Source organism: Taeniopygia guttata, chromosome 10 (genome assembly GCF_048771995.1).
Source record: "Taeniopygia guttata chromosome 10, bTaeGut7.mat, whole genome shotgun sequence".
Classification (NCBI taxonomy): Eukaryota; Metazoa; Chordata; class Aves; order Passeriformes; family Estrildidae; genus Taeniopygia; species Taeniopygia guttata.
The window spans coordinates 14537674-14557702 of record NC_133035.1 but is presented as its reverse complement, the minus strand read 5'-3'; positions in this window follow the sequence as shown (position 1 = coordinate 14557702).

The following is a 20029-nucleotide window of genomic DNA, read 5'->3' as shown; positions in this document are numbered from 1 at the left end:
TACCAAGGTAGATGTGCTGGACTTCACAACATTTTCCTTCTCCCTGATGTGTCATTGACGGTGCTCTGTTGCACCCATTCTTCGGAGAAAAAAGAATTCACCAAATAAGAGTTTTCACTGATGCCCACATTTCATTGTGTTGTAATGCTGTTATTTTTCCTCTAAAGTTTATCCATCCTTTGTCTAGTATATGTGGGCCTTTGAGGACAAGTACAGCAAAAAAAAAAACAAAAATAAAAGATACTCTGGAGACTCTTCAGTCTTCTTTAGTTATAACAAAGAGCAGAAGTGCACGTAGGGGCTGTAAGGAGGTGTGTAAAAGGGATCATGGTTTGGCAGACAGAAGTCTTGATAGGTTTTCTTATTCCTGTGCTTTTAAAAAACTTATTTCCTTTAAATATATCCCACACCCCATCCCATGGCAGCTCAGGATCCACGGGCAGACAAACACAGACACTGTTACCAAGGCAGCAGCTGCATACAGACATCCTGCTGTTACCATGACAGCAAATGTTATATGGTTTTTATATATATATATTTGTTTGTGTGCACACATCTGTCCTGGCTTTAGGCCTAAACCCCACAAGTCAATGCCAGAAGCTGCAGTGATTTAAGACCGTGGAGTTAAGCTGAATGTAATGAAAGCTAAGCACGGGTTTAAGCTTGCTTCTTGATAGGAATCTTTCTATCCAATTAAAACTGGGAGGACAAGGACAGTCAGAAAGTCAGGAGCAGTCAGATCATCCAGGGAAAAGGAGTGCAGGTTGTCACCCTCCATCACAGCTTCCCAGGCAAACAGGGCCAAACCCTTGGAGACACTGTATCCTACAAGGAGTCTCCCAAATCAGGATTTTCCTTGGCCATCTCCAAGTAAAACCCAACAGACAGTGTAAATACTTTGATTTTTTTCCCACAATCCAAAAGGCTTGTTGCATTATGTTTTTGTCCAAATAGATACAAATATTGCCCCTCATTATCCATAACCCCTGAAATATTGTGGGTTTTGATTTTTTTTTCTTCAAATAATTAAGCCTGTTTTCTGTTGGCAGCCATCAAATTTGCCTATGTGAAGCCAAGTCTTTCCAAGTTTATTAAATTTATTATTTCCAAGAAATAGCTTTCATAACCAGAGGTGCCCATTAGTTCTCCAGCTATTTCCTGTCTTATCCCCAGGTTGTTGCCCATGCCAGATTCCCATGCAAGGCTGGTCTCATGTTACAGAAAAAGCCTCCTTCTCTCTGGAGGACACCAACTTCTCTGACCCCACACAGATCTAATGATGACTTTAAAACACAGAGTGCAGCAATTACCCACGCACGTGTCACAAATCAGGGCCACAGAATTATTTACTGTCTCTCTGCTTTTAATTTTTTTCCTTGTTCTGCATCTTATAAAGGTCCCTGTCATGCTGCCAGCCTTTTGGTGCCTGTTATTTACTGTGGAAAAATGAAAATATGTGTAAATCCATAAATAGCTAATACAAGAAATATTGCTTCTGTGACATAAGCCTGAGTCTTTCATGGCTCTTGCATCAAATGAATGGTCCAATGGGTCAGGCAGCTTCAGCCAATCTCCCAGCACCCCATGACATTTAAATATAATTTAGCTTTCAGGGTTAGGGGGGAAGAGGGGAGGGGAAACTGAATGAGTTATGAAAATACAAATTAAACTACATTACTATTGCTTTACAACAGCCTGTGCAATATTAAATAGCTGACGTGTCTGTTCCAAGACTTTGTCTTGTTACTTTTACATTTATGTAAACCTACTCAGTTAAAAAGAGAGCAGGAAAAGAAAAATCAATTGAAACAGAAGACAGAGATTTAATTTAGCCAGGGGGAAATCAGATCAAGGAAGGCAAATGATGAAGATAAAAGTAACCCCTGTCCCAATGTAGAGAGAGAGCGGCTGTCTGATGTTCATTAGAAGTAATTAACAGCATTCTGCTCCTCTGGGACCTGGGGGGCTGAGGAGGGTGGGATTTGCTGCTATTCCAAGAATGAATTAGAAACACAGACCAAAGGAAAAGGTGCCAGGGGTTCTCATCCTTTAGGACTACAATGGGTCGGTGGATCTAGATGTGGATGGGCAGAAGTGAGGTGGTTTAAGCACAGCCCTTCCTTGCCACAGCTGTGATGGGAAAAGGCAGTGACTGCTGGATTATTGTGCCGACAGTGCACCTGGGAAAAGGAGATTTATGTGATCCATACCATGTATGCAACTGTCTGCCTCTGCCTCTGTAAAAATCATGAGGTCCACTGGCTGATTTGAATGAGATACCTGGATAATCTGGAAGATTTTAAATTCCCAGAAGGAAATAGGCCAGCAGGTAGAAAAGTGTGTGTGTCTATGTTCAGGATCCTAGGAATGAACTCTCATTCCTTATGAGCCACTAGAGAACCAACATTAGACAGAGCTATTATCAACATCCCAGCACTGCCAAGCCCACCACTAACCCATGTCCTCAAGTACCACATCTACACATCTCAATACCTGCAGGGTTAGTGACTTCACCACAGCTCTGGGCAGCCTGTTTCAGTGCTTGACAACCTTTGGTGAAGAAATTTTTCCTCATATCCAATCTAAACCTCTCCTGGAACAACATGAAACTACTTCTTCTTGTCCTGTCCCTTGTTACGTGGGAGGAGAGCTCAACCCCCACATGGCTACACCCTCCATTCTGGGAGTTGTGGCACCAAAAAGGTCACTCCAGAGCCTCATTTTCTCCAGGCTGAACCCCCCCAGCTCCCTCACCAGCTCCATTTTCTTTGGAGACTCTCCAGGCCCTCAATGTCCTTCCTGTAGTGAGGGGCCCAGAACCGACCCCAGGATTTGAGGTGCAGCCTCACCAGTGCCAAGAACAGAGGGACAATCACTGCTCTTGTCCTGCTGGCCACGCTGTTGCTGACACAAGCCAGGATGCTGTCAGCCTTTTTGGCCACCTGGGCACATTACCAGCTCATATTCAGCTGCAATCCAGACAATTAAACCCTGGATAATCCAAATACCAGACGCAAAATGGCAGGAAGGAGGTTTCATGAATTCATGTGGGTTTTTTCCCCCACATCTCTCCCCAAGAAGTCCTGCCAGGCAGGCTGTTCATGCCAGCCCTGAAGACCCTGTGCCCACACTTGGTGTGTGCTAGAGGAGGAGAGGGAGCCAGTCTGGGAGTGTGAGCAAACCAACAGATCTGCTTCCAAGAACATGGGAGGCAGCTGAGTGTGGAAGGACATAAACTTTGTTTGTCTTGGATTGAAAAGGAAGGCTCATTTTAAGCTTCATAGGGTTTTTTTGAGGGATGGAAGAAATCAGCCTTTACCAAATGCAGGGGAAAACTGACTTTTCAAAACCTGGAGAGGATCAGGGCTTAAACAAACAGAGCCTCTGAAATTAAATCATGCAAATGTACTTGACAGATTCCCTGTTCAGAAAATGGTGCCCAAGAACAAATAGTTCTTTGGCTGTTGAAATGTTACAGGATATTGGCAGCCTAAAGAAATGAAAATAACCCCCTGAATCAAGACATTCTGCATCCCCTGAGCTGCTGTTCTCCTGCCCTGTGGTCAGGGGGTGTGAGCACTCTCAAGATGGTGATGACTGAATGATTTATGAAGTCCCTTTTTCAAAGGATGCCTTGAAAGGTGCATCTGTATAGCTGATCCCAGCCAGCCATGGCATCAGTCTCTGAAGACTGTTCCACATGTTGTCTGTTCATTACATAAGAGTAGAGTGTGGGCCACTGGAGTCTTTGTTTGCTGCCTCTTCAAGCAGTTTAGGGAGGGGACAAATGTGAGCAAGGTTCACATTTGTCACATCAATTCAGTATTCAACACTAAAACAAGGACCCAGGGGATGGGGACAAACCAGAAGATCATGTTGATGGCCTGCTTAATCTGGCCCTCCAAACCTGCTGCAACCTCGAGCCTCCAGAGCTGATCCTTCCAGGTGAGCAAGCTGATTCCATCAGATTAGGAAGATATGATGTTCTTGGGAAAAAAGGCCTCTTCATTAGGATCATTTGACCATGGAAAAACATGCATAAGTTCCTTAGCTGGACACTGACTTGAAAAGCAGGAAAAAGACTGCACTCTGACAATCTGAAAATTCATCAGGCATTTTGACTCTCAATCTACCCCAAAACACATGAGCAGTATGAAGCATGAAAGTAGAGTGAGATCTGTATTTGATGGGTCAGTATCTTCAGTGATTTTATTGCACTAAATTCAATCTTTAGTTCAGAGAGGTGACACAGAGCTGAAAATTGAAGCTCAGATAGAGAAATTGAATCTGAGGAAGGCAAGAAAGCAGCAAGGCATAAAGGGAAAAGAAAATAATTTCTTAAATAACTTCCCTTTAGATTCCTCTAGCTAAAGCCAGTGTTTGCCAAGAGATAATTCATGCATAGCTTTGCCTCCTGTGCTTTGGAAAGGGAGTCTCTGGGGCCCAGACTTTGAAACCCCAGCACCCAGCAGCCAAGCATGAATTATATTGCTGAGGAATTTCTTTTGTGACTAATCCTGCTGGCTGTTCTGGTACCAGGGGGAGCCCTTCCCTCCTTGGGGGAAAGGAAACTCAGCCTGGGCCATGGTTTGCACACAGCAGAGACCCTGAGGACAATGGTCAGTGCATGGCAATGTGATGCCATGGAGATGTTCATCTACCAGGGGCAGGTGCTCACTTATCTCTGGGGTTGAAGAGGGAATGGATTGAAGATGAACAGCTCTCAATGTGTTGGCAGAGACCCCAGCCAAACTGGCCATTGTCTACAGGCTGCTTTACTTTCCAGGGCTGTCACCTATCTTGGAAGAGTTGTTGTTCTCCAGGAGCCAAGGCCATGGCCCTGTGTGATCCTTGGAGCCAGTTCATGTTTCGGTATCAGGAGTTCTGTTTTGTCCTATGATGACATAAAAAATTTGGTCTTTCCTGCACTCAAAAATACTCAAACAAGAGAAACTCTGAGTTCAGCCCTCTGCAGGAGCTTTGGGATTTCCTCCCTTCCCAGCCTGGGAAAGCTCTTGCAGGCATGGTAGAGATTATCAGCAGTAGTTACAACAGTATTTATACATTGTATTTTAAAACATTTTGCTTGAAGCATTCTGCAAAGAACCAATATTACAATAATAAGCAACAATTTAGAAATTATCATCAAAGTGGAAAACCAAGATAGATATAACATAAAGAGCCAAAGGGCATCATTAGAAGGAGGGGGAGGCTTCCCTTTGGAATGCAGCCATGATGCAGAAAATGCCTACTCAGAGCTAACTTTCACCTGATCCTTCTTCCCTTCCAGAAAAATGTGCATTAAAATTAATATTGCAATTTCTATGTTAGAATTCAGAAAGCAAACACAGCCATGAGCTTCTGCTTGTTCTGAGATCTTGTTCACCCTGCTTCTCTCCTCTTAGGGCTTACTCATCTTTAACAGGTTGTAAAGGAAAACACAGCTCTCTTGACTGCACCAGGGGTCAACAATGTTTTCTGCTCTTGTTCAAGTGAAAGATCAGGATTTTTGTGGAATTGGGCCACAGTTGTACTGTGTGTGACCACACAATCCAATAGCAGCAACACAAGTAGAGAAGGAATAGCTCTAAAGTACCATAGACACAATTTACCATGCTTCTTATGTTACTGTGACTGTACAGATTCTTACAGCAATCGGCATTTTTCATTAAAGCCCATTTTTAAGAGAACATTCATTTTCACTGGAGGGAAAAATACTAAAGACATATCTGTTTTCCTTAAAGTATGGAAGCATTGCAAAAAATAGTTGGAGTCCTAAAGGAGAGTATTTTAATTTTCAGCTAGAAAATACTGGCTGAAGTGCCAAAATCTCAGCTTCATACAGAAGAGGTAAAAGGAATTAAAATGTTTGGTGAAATCTTTTCTTCTTCCTCTGGGTCATTTTACTAGGTCAATACGGCAAGCTATATGTTTTCTTCTCTTCCTTGACTGCTCTATGACATCCCTTCAAAATTCTGCTCTTTCCCTGGAATTTCCCAGCTCTGCAGTTTTAACTCTGCTGTCCCTTGATGCAGCAGGAGCCTGGCAAAGCCCCAGAGGCTTCTGGTTTGGGGCAGCAGCTCTGTTTTGCTGTCAGCTGAGAGTCCTCCCACCAGTGCTGACCTCTTTCTAAGGTAGCTTTTACATCAGTTTGTAGGTGAAGATGTCCTTCACTCCGCCTTTACAGAGTTCAAGGATAAAAGAATTAATATCCTCTTCATTCTATAATATCCTATCATATTTCTCATTTCAGACTTCTCTAACCTTCGTCCAGTTAAGCTGAACTGGGCATACAAACTACTCAGCTTATGTGAAACTTCTGATAGAACATTACAGGGTTTTTTTAAAGAACATGGAAGATGGGACAACCATGACACTAATTATTTTGCTGCTTAAGCATTCTTCCTGTTTAAGTGCTATTGTCTTGCATTCAGATTGATTTTTTTTTTAGTATTTTGACATTTATTTTTAAAGTATTCTCCCCAGAACCACACACAAATCTAGTGGCCATCTGTATTGTAAATCTTCCTTTTGATCCTAACACATTTTAAAATTTCTGAGTTCTGACAGCTGTGGTTTTCTCCTTTTCATTCTCACAGAAGTTTTTCACCATTCTTGATGGGATGATTGATCACACTTCTTATTTTCACATGAACCACTCTGTGTGTGTATATATAACATGCATAGGTACATTCTATATATTTAGTTTTGAGCAGCTGGCTGCCAGTGAGATGCCCTTAACCAAGGCTGTTAGGTGGTGTCTCTGACTTCATCTATTTGAGACAGCAGGAGCTCCTCGATTTTAGGACCATATTTACCTCTGCTGAACAGTGTCTGGTACTTCTAGCGATTGAGTAAGTGCTGTAGATAATTTCAAAATCATTGGCAAAATATCTTCTGGAGGCACCAAGACTGATCGTTTGTGAGGCAGCAAAGGCATCTCTGTGTGCATCAAGGACTGTCTTTCCTGCTGATCCAAGTGGCTGAGCCCATCTCTGCCTTTAAGAGCTCGGTGTGGGAGGCAGCTGGGCTGGCAGGCAGAGCCAGCCCTGTCACAGGGGTTGGAGAAGGCTGACCAAGAAGCCACAGGTTCCCCCGTGCCCCATTGTCAAAAGCAATGTTCCCATTTAGTCACTCGCTGTCTTTCAAGCCTCATTGAACTCCAACAGAGGTAAAAAAGTCTCTGCCACGAACGTGATCTTCATCTGCAGGACAGAGATGTTTAGAGGATGGCACTGCCATCACTCTGGCTGGGGTAATGTCAAAATCTGAGGTATTGATGATTCTGAGATTGTAAAAAAGTCTCTGTCTTTCTGCCCCATTGCCAAAGAAGAAGCCATAATTCGTCTGTGCTGGTTTCAAGGTTGTTTATTCTGTTTATCTCTAACATGTTCTGCTGCCCTGCCGCAGCTCTGTCCTGCAGGGCAGCGTGTGGGGCTCTGCCCTCAGTGGGATGGTACAAACATTAAATACCAGAAACTACCTGTGCTATATTTACAATAATGTGCCAATATCTGTCACCTACGTTGAACAGTGTGTCCCCAGCCTAAACCAACAGAAAAATGCCAACACCACAGTGAAACATGGAGGGCATGAAGAAGGAGAAAAAGGACAAGACACACCCAATTTCCTCCCTCTTGTCCCCTTTGAACCCCTAATCTAGAACCTTAAAATTTTACTTTTGCACCCGTGCCACACTTAATTATTACTCATATCAAACACTCAGAGCTTCTAATTCATCCTGTAAGACTGAAAACTCTTTTCCATGGACAGAGATCACAGACAGTGTCTCTGGGGGCTCTGTCCAGGGGGGTTCCTGACCCCTGCCAGGGTCCCAGACCTGCCAGGGCAGCCAGAGGGAAGCTCTGGATTCCCACAGGGTAAGGCTGAGATAACTTCTGCCAACCCCACGATGAAAACAGGACGGAGGAGCGCTGCTAACAGCAGGCAGCCATCAGCGCTCCCAAAGCTCTCCTCTGAAATAAAGCCACCGTGCTCTCTAAATCTTGCTGTGGGTGTGCGTGGTGCTGTGAGCTGCTGGTCTGTGGGCATTAGGGGCTGTCTGGAGCAGTGAGGGGCCCTGCAGCTGCCAGAGCCCAGCCGAGGGTGCCAGCTGTAGAGGCATCATTACTGCCCACCTCCCACTGCTCCTGCTCACAGCTACAGCCGCCTCGGTGCGGTTTAGTTTGTGTGTGACATAATTTCCCCATAAAGGAGGGCTGATTGTAAATCCAGATGGAAATGGATTTGCATGAAATGTGCTTTAATTAATTAGCTAAATGTTTGCAAAGTGCTTTGAAGATGTAAAACTCCATGCAAGTGTTCAACAGTTCTAATAATAAAATAACAATTAATTTCCCCAGGAAGCGTGTGCTCAGAATATTCCTATCCAAGAACATAAAAAAAAAAATAACCCCACTTTACCTCTGACATTTTATTGAGGACTGAGTACTGCAATAAAATAAATTAATTCATTTATTCATCCATGGAGACTTCAGTTTGGCTCTAGTTTAAAAAAGAAAATAGCAGCCATAGTGCCCATAAGTCAGTGTGACAGAACAGAAGTATAATTTAGAGCAGTTAGGCAAAACAGAGCTGTTTAGCAATGAGGCATCAGATAGGGGACCAAGTATCTCTGCTTTCAGTTTTCCCCTAAAAGCAGTATGGCCCTGCAATAAGGTGGCCTGCAGTAACTCAAAATCTGGATGTTATTCTGAGTACGTGAAATATAAAGAAGCAGCAGAAACCTGAGCAGTTGCAGATGCTTCTTGCTCCTGGATGGAGTCTGGAAATTCTGCTCCCTTCCCTTGGAAGAAGGGCTCATTTTGATGCTTGCTTTCCTTTGGATTTGATTTCTGCAAACATTCGGGCAGATTTCTGCATGCAAGAAATTAGTGAGATAAAAAAGCCATTGCAAAAACTCATGTAAATATGCATTTATCAGAGGATTTGCATCTCCAGCAAAGGCTTCCAGCATTTCAAGGTCTTTACAGCAAACATTCAGCTCAAGAGTCAGCCTTCCCTGTGCTGCAGCACCAGGATCGTGTTCTCTGAGGGAAACTAGGCTAGATTGTCCTCACTCTGAAGGAAGAGTTGACAATGCAGTGCTCCTCCCTCAGATTCATGACAGCTTTTCACTTGAAACCGTCAGACTTGGTAATTTACCCACGACATCCCACCAAACACATCTGCTGGAGCAGGTCACCACAGAGACTCAAGGGCAGGGCAGAGACCTTTGGATGGGCTGATTTCCCCCTGCATTTTTCATGCTTTATACAAGAGCAGAGATCAGTGGTAAAAGTTTGTGTCATTAATCAGTAGCTCATACCCAGAGCATTAGGGATGTTAAAGCTGAGGAGATAATGTGACAAATGAAAAAAATGATGTGAATTAGCAGAAAACTGACTTTTCCCCTTGATATTAATCCATTTCTATGGCAAGGGTGCACTTTCAGAGTGCAATCAAATTCATGAAGAGGTTTTGATGGATATGGAGAGACAGGAAAACACCATTTATCATTTGGAAAAGCTTCACAAAGCACAAGAAGGGCCCCTTTATGGAGTCATAACTGCAGGAGATGTCATCTGTCAGGGAGCCTGCAGGATGGCTCTCCCTCCCCAAGTGGGGATGTGCAGATTGCAAGTGAGCCTTTAAACTTCTCTCCAGAGCCTGAGTTCAGGAGTTTGTTTTTAGTGTATTTCAGGAATAAAATCAGAGAAGAAAATTGTGAGAGTTGGGCTGCTTTCTACGGAGGAGCTCTGTGACCCAATTCAGCAAGGAATTGTGTGAAATTCACCTGATTCACCTGTCTCGGAGCAGAATTTTATAACAAAAGCCATCTGTTTTGCTCCCAGTAGTTATTATTATATAACAAGAAGCACTAGAATGAGACACTCAAACAAAATCAAACCTGTGCTTTATCTCCATGCATTTAAGCAGATTGAGTGAGAGCAAATGATTTTAGATGTTTCTCTAAACTCCTTACCAAAGCAGAGGAGATATTCATGCTCCAACAGAAGTAAAAAGAAGCATTCAGAAGAATAGCTGAGGCCAGACATTTTCCCTAAATACTGAGCTGTTTGCCAAAACCTGGAAGATTATTTGACAGTCATCAGCATGAATTTTCTTGAAGAGGATGCCTGGAGTAAGTAGAAAGACCTGAAGGTTTTGAGCATGCAAAACTAATATAACTTTACCCTGACTCTGAATTCATCCTGCTTCTGGAGAGAAGCAGGGGGGAATTTGTAATCTCCATAAAATCTCAACACCCTGACTGAATAAAAAGAACAAGATTGACCTGCTGCATGTGACCATTATGTTATTGAAAAATTCCCACCTATGAACTAAGGGATTTAGCCCTTGGAAAACCTACTTGTATTTGCAGAGCTGTTTCCTGACCTTTTCTGTAAGCCAACGTAGTCATGAGCAGTAAGATCAAAGGCCTGATGAATGTCTGATGTGAAGAGAAAAGAAAAGGCTTCAGGCTCTTTCCCTTAGAGACTGATGAACACTCATTTCCAGTTAATTTAATAGGGTATATGCTGAAAAAGGGACTCTTGTATACAGTACATTGAACACAACCTCTTATATTTTCTCTGCTTAAGTGGATAGTCTGTTCTTGTGAGCCTCTGTCTTAGCAGACACTAAATATTTTGTTTGTCAGATGAATGTACCACTTCAGGAGCTCAGTTTGCAGGCACTGAAGGCACTTCAGAGGGCAGATGTCGATTTGGAATGGATACAGAAACTCTGCCTGGTTTGGGACAAATGGAAGGGGTGACCTGAGCCTCCAGTGAGGTAAACCAGCCAAATTTAACTGATTTTGGTGCAGCAGCAGTGATTGTGGTCCCTGATGATCCGAGCTGGATGCTCCAGCCCAGCTGACTGTGGAGCAATTAAAGAAAGGGCTGAAGAAGGAGCATGTTTTAAGGCAGCAACACCAGCATCAGGCTTTAAGCTGACAACTGAAATTTAATAATGCATTTCACAACCTGTGAGCATTTTGTTCCCGAGCCATCACTGAGGACTGGTTTTTAGCATAATAACTGGAAGGAGCAGGAATGGTCCTGGGGGAAACAACCCCCCTGCCTGAGGCACAGCTCAGTGGGACCAGCTCTGCCTGTCAGCCCCTCAGCACTGACTCCTGCACCTTCCACAGGAGAGAGGAACACACAAATATGTGTTCTCACTGGTACTTCCTAGCCCAAACCTCTCTCTCCAAAGAAAAATTCAGCTAAATTTGTCAAAGACATCTTCAAAAAGCTTTTTGGCTGGTTCCTGCCTGTGAAGTAATAATCTGTCTCTACAGAGAATGACTTTGGGAGGGACATAATCAAAGGGAGGAAGGAAAGAGTTGACATTATTTAAAGAAATCCTCGTAGTGAAGCTAAGCATGTCAGCTAGATCTTAAATTTGCAGGTGTCAAGTAAATATAAGAAGACTGTATTTGCAGTAGGCAGGAGCCCATGCTCAAGCCCAGGTATCTGCATTAATGTAGATACAAACTGCTTTAGGGTTTTCTTCACTGGGACATTTTTACAGTCTAACCCCTTCAGCTGCTAATTTCCTGTGCTTTGCAGGATGGTGAGCAAGGTACATGGAAGGGAGAAAGTTCTTAAAGGGGAATGGGGCATTTTACTGCAGTAAGTAATTACCAATTCAATTATTTCATATACTCTCTGCCTTTGATGGTTATCATCAACATACAAATACTCTGCAACAGCATAATTTCTCTGGCAGCAGGAAAAAAAGAATCAAAGGGTGATTGGAACCATGAACTTTGTCATCTGTGTCCCTGCTTCTTTTGTCAGGTTCCTTTGTGGAGATCAAGATTGTGTGGTTCTCTCCCCTAAATCCACTGAGCAGAGTCAGGGCCACAAAGCAGACTGTTCTCTGCTCTTTTTGGGGCTTAAATGAAGGCTAGAAGAATAACTGAATGTCCTTCATTGGAAGGGATCCACAAGGAACATTGTTAATCTATTTCATTGTAGCTGGGTGGTCAGAGCAGTAAAATGGTCCAGTGCTTAACTGCATTTTATAACCCTGTACAGGAGACAGAGTGATGCCAGAAAGCCTCTGCATTTACCACTGCAGAGGAAGTGGAAGGAGACATGCTCCTAAGAGTGCAGTTTACCAGGGGAAGCTGCAGCAGCTGTATCTGTGCTAGCCACGAGCTCTTCCCTCATGTTCAGCCCAGGATTCACCCTCCCTTCTTCCTGAAGCCCAGACAATTCCACGATGGGTCAAACCCATGTGAGATGCTACCAGGCTGGTCTCTGACAGCTGGAACAGCTCCAAGGATAGTATAGACTGCTTCTGTTGTAGCAGATCTGAATTGCACGAGGAGGAACTGGGAGTCTGCCATCATTACCCTCTGCAAATCAGGACTGAGAGGCTGCTCTGCAGATGTCCCTGCCTGTGCTGTTCACTGCCATCACTTCACTGTTCTTTTATCCTCCTGTTCTGTTTTCTCTTGATTTACTCTTCAGTCATGAGCACTTTCATGCCACCTTTCTTCTCCTTGGATGAGGGTAGAATGTGGCCCCTGGCTTGAAGTAGCCACCCTACCTCACAGGGTACCTGCTGTGCCTCACAGGCACTGTCCCTGTGACCCAGCTGGGACAGAGCTTTGCCTCCAACCTGGAAAATGGAGGTGCCAGCAAAATGAGGAGCTGCAGTTCTTCTTCTCTCCAGGTCCTGTTGTTGGTCTCAGTGGTAATAAATCAGTGTTTAAAACACTTTAGCTTTTCATCACCCATTAGACTCAGCATCCGCTACTCATCTATTTTCCTTCTGCAGCATCATTGTCTTCACGAGTCAGAATTAATTGATTTCTGTGTGTTGGGTTGGGTTTCATAAGACTAAATATTCCCAAGAGATGAAAATATGAACTGAGTGGTGTGTGTGTGTGTGCAAAATAGATTTCCATCTAGATAAGGGGAAAGTGAGAGTTCAATACAGAACTACTGTGATAGTCCTGGAGACACAGGAAAACCACAAAATTGCCCTATGTAGAACATGGGAACAGGTTGCTCAGAGAAACTATGGATACCCAACCTTTGGAATTGTTCAAATTCAGGCTGGATGTCCCTGCCCACGGCAGAAGGTTTGGTCTAGATAATCTTAGAATGTCCCCTTCAACCCAAACCAGTCTGTGATTATATGGGGCCTCTTAGGTAGGTACAGAAATACCTATTTTATAAATGAAATAGAAATCCATGATGGAAGTTAAATTGTTTAAAAGACATCAGACAAACTACATAATCCTCAAAAAAACTGAGGAATTCTGAATGTCACTCATGCTCTCCCTTCTGAACCATGTTATCATCTGAATGTGTAAGAAAACAAAATCTACAGTAAAATAAGCTTCAATCATAAATCAGTGAAGCTGAGGGGTCAGCAGGTCTCTCAGTTCCCCTCAAAATCAAAACCCAAAAAGACAAGGAAAGTTCAATTTCTGTCCTGTAAAATGCCATTATTGTGTCTGACAATGACAGGTTTTGCATACACAGACACACAATGTACATGCTCATGCATACAAAGTTGTTCCATAATAATAGGTTTTCTGGCTTGGTCTCAAAGCTGACATAAATGAGAAAACTGAGTTTCTCTCCTGCTATTTTATGGACTATGAATAAGATTGCACTTGTCCTGATGATCCTTCCATTTGGCCATCATTCATAACCATCAGACAGAGTGCCCCTCACAAAGAAAGGACACATCCATACCCAGGAGTCTGTCAGACAGAGTGAACACGTCACTCTAAACATACCCACAGTGACCCAACACATATTTTTCTCCCTTCTTTCATGTAAAATAGTTTTTCAATGTCATTTCCATTTCACCTGCTCCCTGGATGGAAATTGCACTGCTAGGAAGCCAGGGACACCAGCTGCTCTGTGGCTCTCTCCGTTCATCTCTGTTAGGTCCTGAATCAGTCAGGTGTTTTTGTGATGCTGAATGATAAGCACCTGCTCGCATCCATCCTTGTTCAGTGAAACATTTAAAACTCATTGTAAGCCTCACTGACACCCAGCAGAGTTAAACACAGTTAATGCCATACTTAAAATTCAGCCCAGTTGTGTAGTGCTTTGCCAAATCATTATTTGGCACTGGATAGCAATGCAGGCCTAAGTGACCTCCAAAAGGCTGCTCATTATAGCTGTTTATAGCAGTTGGAGGCAAATACTTTAAGGTGCAGTTAAGGAAATGTACCCAGCTTCAGATCTTTGCCACTCACAAGCAAAAGCTCAAAGAAGCTGAGAGGAGAAGGTTTAATTTGCTCTCCAAATGTGACATAAACTCTGAGGAATAAATGCACAGAAATGTTCCTTTTAAATTTTTGAGTTTAGCAATCATTCACAGCTGCCATAAAAGCCAGACAATTTCCATGTACTTCATTTTAGCTGCCCAAAAACTAAACTCACATGTTACAAAATCGGAAAGTAACTTCAGGATGTTTGCTTGTAGCTGCCTACCTACAATTTCCAATACTTGAAAATTCATCATCTAATAAAATTATTTGAGTAGAAACCATTCAGTGTCTCAGTTATGTTCCTGACTTTTCATGACCAACTGAGACAACTCATCCCTAACCCAAACAGAGCATTTGCACACCAACATCAGCAGAAACAGCCCCCTGGAGGGTGTGCATGGGCTGGTTATGAGAGTATTTATGCCAGAGCACAGGGAGTGAGGAGTCCAAAGCTGTATCTACACCATCCATATCCTCAAGAATATAAAGGCACTGAGACTGCCTGACTCTGGTCTACAGAAAATCTACAGAAAAGCTGTCTGAGCCATCTGTTCTCCAAGAGTTTGTTGACCAGTGCACAACTGGAGTGGCAATGCCTAATGGGAGGTGTCTAATGGGCAGATGAAGAGAGCAAGCTAAACAGCTCAGTCTCTGACTATTAAAAACTGGCTTCAGTTGGGCTGCCTGGCTGAACTGCCAAAGGTTCAGCTATTAGAGGGCTCAAGATGCTTATCTAAAAATAGGTTTAGGGCTTTTTGTCAAATTTCAATGCTTTGGATCTTTCTAACCCGCTATAAAATTTGCCTGATCTTTGGACCTGCCTGGAGCTCTGTGAAGATCAAACTAAGGCAATGAGAGCCACAGAAAAACAATTGATTTAGTGATGGGGATTATTTAAGCCCATCTTTTATTTTCCCTCAGATGCAGCCCCTAGTGCTGATGTCACCAGAAACATCTGGAAGTTCTTTCAAAGTGCAAGGAATCTCTCAGGCCAGGTATTAAATAGAAGAAGCAAGACCTGAGCCCCAGCCATGCTGTCTGCAGACAGAACCCCTCAGGTCCCACTTCTTCCTGCTCTTGAAGGAATCTTATGCCTTGAAAGAGCTCCAGTAGAGCACAGCTCCTCTGCCTAGCAGTACACTCACCATGAGCTCAGCAGAGGTGACTCTGCACCATTTCTCTTGTTGAAAATATCTGCTGAGATGTTTCTATTTGGCTCTGCCTGTGTGTGAAACCTCTCCTCAGCCAGGACCCTGTGAAAAGCTTTCCTGCAAAGCATCGGTGAAGCTCCAAACTGGTGAAATGAGTGGTGAGACAGGAGGCACAACCTCCACAGGAGGGAAATCATGACAACACAGCTTGTGAAGAGTAGCAGATGCCACCATGCTCACCCAGAGCTTGCCAAAGAGCTTGTTTGTTTGAGTTGCCTCCATTGCCTTTTTCCGTGTACGTGATTGCTCATGCACACAAAGCCAATGAGCGACTGCACGGGGATAAACACACACATGCTCAAACCCAACCACACTGTGCTCCTTCTGCCAGCTGGAAAAGGAGGGCTGGAGTGTTTCTTGTTTTCCCTGCTTCTTACCCCCACAGAAAAGTCTGGGATACCAAACAACCAACCTGTATGGAGAAGATAGACCAGTTTAAAATGGACAAAAATACTTGAAACAATTTAATCTGCTTTGCCCAGGAGGAGCTGCTATTTCACTTCCATGCCTGCTGAAGCTGTGGATGTCTCCCTTAGTCTCAGCAGTGATTTTCATTCCTTAATTAATCAATTACACATGTAACTGTGGTCCATTAGCAAGGCAGATGACTGTCTTCAGATGCTGATTACTGGTTTCGGAAGAGCCCAAAAATATTTCAGTAGGATGAATAAATTTCCTCTATGAGGTTTTAATGAGACCATTTAGCTTTTTTCTTTTTTTTTTTTTTTTTTTTTTTTAAACAAGAACTGAAATGGGTGTAATAAACCAACCCCACCTCCATGATGCACAGGGGAAAAACAACAGGCTCCAATTTTAGACCCTGTCTGCACTTAATTGTACTTGGAAGAGTATATAATGGAGGACTAATGGTACCTATGTGTTTAGCTCACTTAGCAGTGCAGAAGGGATGATTTCCTATAGACAGTATAGTACTTTGATTGGCTGTTTTATAAGATAATGATCAGGACACATACATTAGTAATAGACTGCTGTGGCTAGTATGTCCTGAGTTATAAACCCCAGCTGGTCATGATCATAATTATTAATAATAACAGTAATCTGCATCTCTAAATCATATCTGACCCCAAGAACTACCGGAATCCGTTTACACAGATTATAATGTATTATAATGTACACATTGCAGTAAGTCTAAGTTCATCTGTGTATAAATATAGGGCATTTTTTTCAGTATGGGGACACATTTTCAAAGAAGCAAGAATTCAGTTCTTAGAGCAACTCAGTCTACTGTGCTGCACACAAAAATACAGCCAGGATTTCAGTGCTTAGTTTTCTGACATCTTCCCATAGTATGCACATTGCGCCTGTTCATTTCATTAATCCATTATTGACAAGAAGAGCTCAGGACTTTGATTTTAAATCTCATCTGAGAGTCTGAAAGCCTCTCCTTTCCAGCAGCTGCTTGCCCCTGGGTCACTGCTGCTATTATATGATGATTTATATTTACATATTCAGCTTGGAAGTTGCATTGTATTTGTATATTGTATTTCTTCCTGACACTGAGGATAAAAACAGCAATCAACACAGGACATCAGCAAGGGCTTACAGCTGGCCCCATCCCCATTACCTTTCTTAATGTTTCACTGATTATTTTCCAAAATGAGAGGCTTAAGCTGTGAAATTCCTGAAAAATTAGTTCTGAGCTCAAGTGCTAAAAATACACATTTCATGTAATGCTGGAAAGAAGACAGGGTGATCCCCACTCTATGTTTGCCAAAGCATCTCTGAAATCCAAATAAATTAAACTTCTTATTCAATCAGTGTTGCCAAGTGGATGGGTACAAGCAGCTCCAGTGTGAGCAAGTAACTTGGCTGTATTCTGGGATTTATTCTGGTAGGCTTTTTACTAGTAAGGGAGGCATCACAGTCTTTTGTTCCTGCTGGACCAGTGTCCTACATCCCCCTGGACACATCTCCAGAATTCCTGGTGCTGTCCAAAGCTTTGGAGTCAACTGGGCTTTGACTCCTCTTTCCTTTAAGGATATTTAGATTCGACTCAGGAATCAGAAGTCAGGAATACATGGATAAAACATCCCCAAAGCTGGGATAAAGGCAGTAAGAAGCAATTTGCATTGTAAAGAAGTTTTATAAGTATGCAGCCTATTAATAATTGCCTCTACTTGTGACAAATGTCACTGGGCTGATTTGAGCTGCTTTGGAGGCAGAACAGATACAATTATCTTTCACCCCGGAAGATACTCTCAAGAAATTATTCACATTTGGAGGGTGTTGGGATGGTGTTTTCTTTTCTTTTGTGTACTTGATGAGCAATTTCAACCCAAAGGTCCTGGTTTTTAAAGGCTTCAGACTCAGGGTCACTTCTGCAGGGCATTTGCATCTCCACAACTCATCAGCTCTGTTGTGCTTTGTGTTGCACAAACTTGAAAGCAGAACATTAGAAGAATTAGAAATCAATGGAGAAGATTTTGGCATTTACAAAGCTTCAGAGCTGTGATGGCCAGTGGAAAGGTTGATGGAAAAACAGGAGCCTGTGAGCCTTCTTCAGAGAAAAAATTTGCAATTAATGGCCCTCATCATAGTTTGACACTTCTGAGCTATCTTCTGTAGATGAAATGCTCTTACTGAACCCAAGGCATTTGGAGGAGAAAACAAACTCCTACACAGGCAGAAAAATCACTGTAATTCACCTGGTGAATTCAGTCTCAGCAAAAAGCCCATGAAACAGATCCCATTACCCTGTCCTTGAGTTGGGAACAGGGGGAACAGAATTGGTCACATCTCTGGATGTGACTGCATGTGAGAACTGTCAGTCCCCAAGACTGCATGAATCATGAAAGTCAGACAGCAAAGTCAACAGTGAACATTTCAGCTCCCTCCATCTGTCCCTGCAGATGCACTGGAGTGCCCCATCCCCTGCCAGCTCCCAGGGACTGACTCTCCACATCCCCACTCATGTCCTGCAGCAAGCTGGGATCTCGCTGGAATCAATGAACATGGTTTTTGCAGGACTTGGCTTCCAGCAGAAACAGTCACACAAGGTGTTGTGACAAGTGACCTCACACCCATCCCAGTCCAAGCAGGCACTGACTGCAGCTTAGGCCACAGGAATGGTTTTGTGACCAGTTACAAAGGCACTGTCACCCAGCCCTCCACACCTCTCAGGCACTTACCAACACCTTCACATTTTCTGTTTCGTTACCTCCAGTACAAATATCAATTACACTGTCTGACAAGGAGAAAATGAAATTGCAAAGTGTTAGGCTGCAGGTATTTAGTCCAGTGATTGGGGCTGTCTTTAAAACACTGTAATGACACCATCCTGGATGGGTAAGAGAGAGATGGGACATTATGTGCATTCCTACACTTTGAATTTAAATTAAAATTTGCTGTGATTTAAGATGTTATCTCCTTTGAAGGTCTATACTTCCCTTAGAGAGAATAATTATTCTCAGCTAATAATGTGAGTTGCTAGGCTAGTGATTAGTATATTTGCAACAGGGTAAATTTGCTTTCTATTGACGAAGACTCAGGTGTATTATTTACTGTCTGATAATTTCAATCTGGAATTAATCTTTGGCTTCAAAGGACACCTATTCTTTTAAGCTCATCATCCCCTTGCCCTGCTTTTGCTTATGTCTTCAGTTTTGAAGGTACATTTTTCTTCATGATTTGCAGAAGTCATTACCAAATGCTTGGAAGTCAACCAGCCAGGTTACCTTGATAATTTCTTTTATGAACAGTAATAACAACAATGTCAATAAATAAAGCTAAATCATGCCCAGAGGAAAACAAAGTAGTCATTTGTGAGTTGTGCTTGCAAAGATTGGTAGTAAGAAGGTAGCAAGGACATAAAATAAGTAGGCAGCATTATCCCCATGTCTCATTTTGAAACCAAATTAATCAGGAAACCACCCAAGGACTTTATTCATAAATGTAATGCCAAGCAACACGCTTTTGCTGCAGAGTCAAAGGGGAACACAAGAACTAATAGCTCAGGGCTATGACCACTGAGCAGCTCAGGACAGAAAATTTTAGTGCTTTGTTCCTCAATCAGCACAAGGGCAGACATCAAACTAGACCAGGATTTCTATGTGGCAAACAGAAAATGGAGATTGTCCTCCACATTGGCTTTAATGCCTTCTTCACTTATTCAGGAGGCCTATTGAGAGCAGGGTCATTGCACTGGGAATCTCTGTGGGACACACATTTCACCTTGTGCATGTTCCTTGTCTTGGATGAGGAAGCCCTGGCTGAGTAATGCCTGGAGATCAGCTCAGCCCTCACTCCTTCCCTGCCATTATCTCACAGACTGGGGGAACTCATTCTCAATGATTATGTTGCTGATAAGGGAATTCCCAGGACTACAGTGACTGAACATATTGGATTTACATAATCTTGCTTAAAAATCAGCATTTCATTTGCATCATGCCACCAGATTCCAACTGCAGCAGGCAAGGGAGGGTGCCTGGGGAAGTCATACCTGACGAGAAAAAAGAAAACCCAGAGACAGAAGGCAATTTTCCCAGATTTTGCTGTGCCGTGAGACACCTCAGAGACCTAGTTCAGAAAGTCTTCTCCTAAAGTG